General features: G+C 43.4%; 1 pseudogene; it reads left to right on the top strand.

Annotated features, from left to right (window-relative positions):
• The first annotated feature begins 2,589 nt into the window (after window positions 1-2,589).
• Window positions 2,590-5,113, top strand: LOC102063402 (DNA/RNA-binding protein KIN17 pseudogene; annotated as a pseudogene).
• The last annotated feature ends 745 nt before the right edge of the window (window positions 5,114-5,858 follow it).

Raw genomic sequence — 5,858 nt, 5'->3', positions numbered from 1 at the left:
GCCTCTGATGTTACCATGCAATAAACACAGCATATTAACAAAGCAATTCTGATTCCTCTCTGTGGCCTTAAAAAGGCCATAATGATGAACAAATAGTTCCCCATGTGTGGAAATAGATACAGGGCAAAGTGCAATATCCATGTGAATACATCAGGCATCATGATGATCAGGGACTTTATTTACCCAATACACAAATGCTTTAGAAAAAAATTCTAATTCCAACTTCTCTCTTTTGCCCCACACTGGGTGCCAAAAGATATGCTGGTTTCTAAGTAAACTGGTGGGAGAATAAGCCCCACTCAATCACACTGAGAGAGATTTCAGGCTGGAGTTACCTGTGTCAGACTGGGGAAGGTCTCTTCAGAGACATCTTGGGAGCTTGGAATGTGTGTAGGGGATGGGTCAGACCTTGCATTGCTGAGGTTGTGCCCTGTCCCCATACACAGCAGCTCCACAGACAGGATGAGAGAGTTGGGGTACTCTGGAGGGACCTTGCAGAATCCTTCCAGTGCTTTAAGGGAACCAACAAGAAGCCTGGAGAGGGATTTTTTTGTCAGGGCATGTACTGACAGGAATAGGGTAAATGACCTTAAGCAGAAGTTTTACAACAGCAGGCTGGAACTAGATGACCTTTAAAGTCCCTTACAACCCTAATCATTCCATGATTCTATAAAAAAAATAAATTAAAGTGTACCTGGGCATAAATAAAATTCATGTACAAAATAAAGTTGTGCCCAGGTGCACTGAGCAACCACAGAAGGGAACAGAGGGCACACAGGTGCAATGCACAAACATGAGGGGTATAAAGGGTTGGGCTAAAGAACAAGAAGGGCAGATGCTTGAAGCCTTCTGAAGTGGGATGATGTTACTGTGTGTGGGTTGAAGCTTTCTGATGGTGACACTCCGTGTGTCGTGGCTGTCTCAACTGTGACATATACACACATCTATGCCCACTGTCTTGTTGCCCTGTAAACAGTGGTACAAAATGGGACCTTCTGAGCCCTTCTGGACTGCAGCGGCTGTGACCAGCAACCTCCCTCTGAGTGGGGCCTCTCAGTGAGTGAACTCTCAAGTTTACTGCTCTCAGAGAATCCCTGATGAATCCTTGGCTGAGACCCTCACTCCTCAAGGCTCGACCCTTGGCTTGTGGAGAAGATGCAAAGGCATCTGAAGTGAATATTTCACTGCCTTTGAGGGGAGTTTTTAGCAGGTACCTTGTACAGACTCTTTATGTCTGTGTGCATGCAAGTGTGCCTATGCTATAGTAAATGTGGGAGAAATGCTTGGCACAGCTACAGCTGCTCTGAAGCTGCACAGGTAAATTTGGCCATAACAGAATCCCAATTTGGCTAGCCTGGTTAGTAAACCAGTCCCCAGGTGAGGCAATGATAGGTTCTCCTGCTGGAAAATATATCCACTTAAAATTGGTTTATATAACTTCAGCCAGGGTTGTTCACCTTTGTCCTGGGGGAAGAGAACCGAAGCTTCTTTCCAGGCCAGGGCACTGGTTATCTGTGTGAGGCCTGATGAACTCAGCATATCAACAGACTGGGAATAGCAACAAAGAGATAAAGGCCATTAACAGAACATCAGCACCCATTTAGGAACATCTATCCCAGACTCTGCCTCTGGAACAGCTGGAGAAACCTCCTGAAAAGCCTGATAAGAAAATCAAGGAATTAAAATCTAATTAACATCAGAAGCAAAGAAATCCAGATCCAATAGGGCACCAAATACAAGAACTTTGCAACCTGGGACCCATGAATGCTGACTGAATTAATTTATATGAGTTTTGACTGTATAAAACATCTGAAAAATCTTGTAAAAGTGGTGTGTGATGGATTGATTCTCTCTGCATACCTGGGCTATGTGTGTGGATGAGATGCTTTCTACGGTACATCCTGGCCAGAACAACATCCTGGCCAGATATTAAAATAATGCCTTGACTTTCTAACTTAAAAAATGTTGGAGGGTGCCCTAGGTTGCAATGCAAGATGTAACCAAAAGCATGTATGCTTTATCTGTTAAAACCAGGTGGGGCAGGGTTCTTTATCTCTTCCAGGACCCATTCTCCCTCTGGGGGGTTATCTTCTGCTAATGGGCCACTAAGTGTCCCTGCATGGCTGATAAAATTTCATCATCCCATTGTGAGATGCTCCGCCCAGGGGGAGGAGCCAGGCATTCCAAACTGGATATAATGTGAAGTTTGGGACAACACAGGCAGCTTTTTCCACTGGGTTCCCAGAGGAGCAGCTTTCTTCTCCACTGCATTCCCAGAGGGAGACCAGGCCCATCTACAGCAGCAGGACCTCCAGAGTAAAACTCCACCTTTCTACAGGATCCTTGCTCCAGCAGAACAACATCTGTCACTGCAGGAGGGCTGAGCCACCATTGAATGGCACTGTGCCACCACCCTGACCCACAGGTGGTCAGGTCTATTCTGACTCTGGCAGTGTTTTTGTACTGCTTCATTTTATTTTAAATTGTAGTTGTGACTTGGGATCTCTCACTGGTTTGCTTTCAAACCAGCGCAGAGGGTTTTTGTTTTTCCCATAGTTGTGGTTTCAAAATTCTTAAGCACTCTAAAGTAAGACAGGGGTGTAAGTAAATCACTACTTAGTAATTGGCCGCTGCCATTTCCAGAGGGGGTGGGAACTGCACAGGCACGGGGCTGGGAGCAGGATTGGAACAGGGTTGGTGTCATGGGGAAATCAGATTTCCTCAGCCCCAAGGCCATCTCCAACCGTATCAAGAGCAAGGGGCTGCAGAAGCTGCGCTGGTACTGCCAGATGTGCCAGAAGCAGTGTCGGGATGAGAACGGCTTCAAGTGTCACTGCATGTCCCAGTCCCACCAGAGGCAGCTGCTGCTGGCTGCTGAGAACCCCCAGCAGTTCATGGACTACTTCTCCGAGGAATTCCGAAGGAATTTCCTGGAGTTGCTCAGGAGGCGGTTTGGAACAAGGAGAGTGCACAACAACGCTGTGTACAACGAGTACATCAGCCATCGGGAGCACATCCACATGAATGCCACCCAGTGGGAGACCCTGACCGACTTCACCAAGTGGCTGGGCAGAGAAGGGCTCTGCAGGGTTGATGAGACCCCTAAGGGCTGGTACATCCAGTACATCGACAGGGACCCAGAGACCATTCGCAGGCAGCAGGAACAAAAGAGGAAGAAGAAGCAGGACCTCGATGATGAAGAAAAAACTGCTAAATTAGTTGAGCAGCAAGTTAGAAGAGGTTTGGAGGGGAAAGAACTTGAAATGCCAGTCTATACCGAATTGAGCAGAGAAAACAAAGATGGAAAAGTTACATTTAAGTTACAGAAAGGAGCAAGTACTTCAGTTGCAACATCTTCTCAAACAAGTGTCCTTGCACTGAAGATGGTGGAGGGTGCAGTTAAAAGAACAGGAGCAGCTCATTGCTCTGGTCAGCCCAAGAAGAAAATGAAGAAATCTGCACTTGATGAGATCATGGAGCTTGAAGAGGAGAAGAAAAGAACATCTCGAACAGACTACTGGTTACAGCGTGACATCATTGTAAAAATTGTCACAAAAAAGCTGGAAGGGAAGTACCACAAGAAGAAGGCAGTTGTTAAGGAAGTGATTGATAAATATGCAGCAATTGTGAAGGTGATTGACTCTGGGGACAAACTGAAACTTGATCAGACACATCTAGAAACTGTAATACCAGCACCAGGCAAGAAAGTGTTGGTGTTAAATGGTGGGTACAGGGGAAATGAAGGCATTTTGGAGTCCATCAATGAGAAGAGGTCTTCAGTGACAATAACCATCAACTCAGGACCTTTAAAAGGGCGCAGAGTTGAAGATATCCAGTATGAAGATGTTTCCAAACTTGCCTGAGATGCTAAATCATGCATCAGAGAAGATCTGCGTTCTCGAAACCTTCTTCCTGACATCTTTCAGGCAGACACAATGCTCTGTAGTACAGTAAATCCTAAATTAGTCCTTTGCTAAATTGTTACATTTAAGTTATAAGTTAAGCTAAATGCTGTTAAGTTTAATGTGCTGTTAAGTTTAAATGTTGTAAAGTGCTATTGAACCTTTAGTTCATATTCCTTTTTATCCTTACCCCTTTATCCTTTGTCACCTCCCTCCTACACCCCATCTCCATGTAAATAGTTTTCAGTTTATTTTGGTTTGGATTGATTGACTGTGGGTTTTTGTTTCTTGCTTTTCCTAGGTGTGCCTTCACCGTCTAATAAATAGTGTGAACCCTGCAAGTGATTATTGTTATAAATGGCAATTTAAGTATTGGCTTTCACATTTATATATTTGCTTTTGCAAGTTATTATTGATCAAAACTATTTTAATATAGTACTATTTGTAACCCATTTAACTGCTTTAACATAGTATAAAAAGCAGTTTTTGACAGTTTTTTCTGTCAGCTTTTGCAGCCAATGCTCTGGCCGTGTGTAGTTTATACAAAGTACTGTAATAAATATATTATAGCTTAGACCTTTGCATAATATTAAAATAGAAACTGTGTACTGTTAAATACTTTTATTTTAACTAACTCAAAGTTGTGAAATAGCTATGTTGATTCAATGTATTTGTGGACTATCTTATCTGAATGATGAGATAACAGTGCCAAGAATCAGGACGCCAAGAGAAAGATCTACTACTGACTCTCCAGTTTTCAGGAACTGTCAGAACAACAGAATGGAACCTCAAGAAGAAATAAAATACATCTATTTAATCCGCAGGATGGCCTGCAGACAAGTCAAAGTTAAAACCAAGCAACAGAATTCCCAGAATATGTAAAACCACAGGAATGTCTGAATACCTATAACCTCATTCATATGCATTTAACCAATGTAATTAAAAGTATATAAGAAAATTGTTTTAGGCTAACAGTGTGCTTTTGGCAGCACCCAAGCACCCCAGCACTGGATATTGTCCTTTTAATCCATTATTAAACTTCTACAAATTTGAAAGAGTGAGTGTTATTTCTCACAATTAATTAGGAGTTAGTTGCACATGATAAAATGTGCACTGACGAAACATACATGAAAAAGGACACCTGTTAGAAGGAAGCAGCAGTCACACAGCTCAGGACACATGTACATTCCTGCATTAGCCATCACATGGAGGGCTGTACATCCCCAACACCAGATGCTGCTCATCTCATCTGCAGCCTGGGCATGGCCTGGCAGGGTGCCTGATTTTTTAAAATTTTTTTTTTTTAACTTTTTAAAAGTTTTACTTCATCTGCCAGCCCCTGTCCTGCTGCAGGTTCACTCCCAGATTTTCCTCTCTTGCATGCCACAGCTCACCCCGTTTCTCACAGGGCTGTGTGTGTCCTAGCAGGGCTGTGCCATGGAATAGAGATGACACTGTTGAGAGAGATATTTAACTAGAAACAAGTTTCAGAAGACGGCCTTGCAAAAGGACAGGTATTTTGGAGAATTAGAACTGTGAAGGATGCATTGCAGCAGGACCACGTGGGGGGAAAAAATAGATTATTTGGGTTAGAAGTGATAGCAAAAGCTAATAGGCTGAAAAACATTTATAAAGGTATTGTACCCAGGAAATAGGGTGGCTTCTGATAGAATGGTGTTGAGTTTTATGTCTCACCCTTCTATGAGACTCATAATGGAATAAAGTCTTTTAAAATGCCTCTCAGTCTCTGTAGAGCTGGTATTTTCCAACACAGCACCCTCATGTCTCCCACAGCCAGCACCCAGGTTTGAGAGGGTGATGCCCTTGAGAGGAGAGCTAATATCCTTACAAACAATTCCATGGATGAAGCAATGGGTGGGTGTTAATGGCTTTGACATGGGTCTGAATGTCTCTACTGCAGCAGGTTTGTGGCAGAGCTTGGCTCCTGATTCAGAT

The sequence above is a fragment of the Zonotrichia albicollis genome, chromosome 4 (genome assembly GCF_047830755.1).
Source record: "Zonotrichia albicollis isolate bZonAlb1 chromosome 4, bZonAlb1.hap1, whole genome shotgun sequence".
In the NCBI taxonomy this organism is placed as follows: Eukaryota; Metazoa; Chordata; class Aves; order Passeriformes; family Passerellidae; genus Zonotrichia; species Zonotrichia albicollis.
Note: the sequence above shows the minus strand (reverse complement) of the source record. Positions and strands in the feature narration are given on the sequence as shown.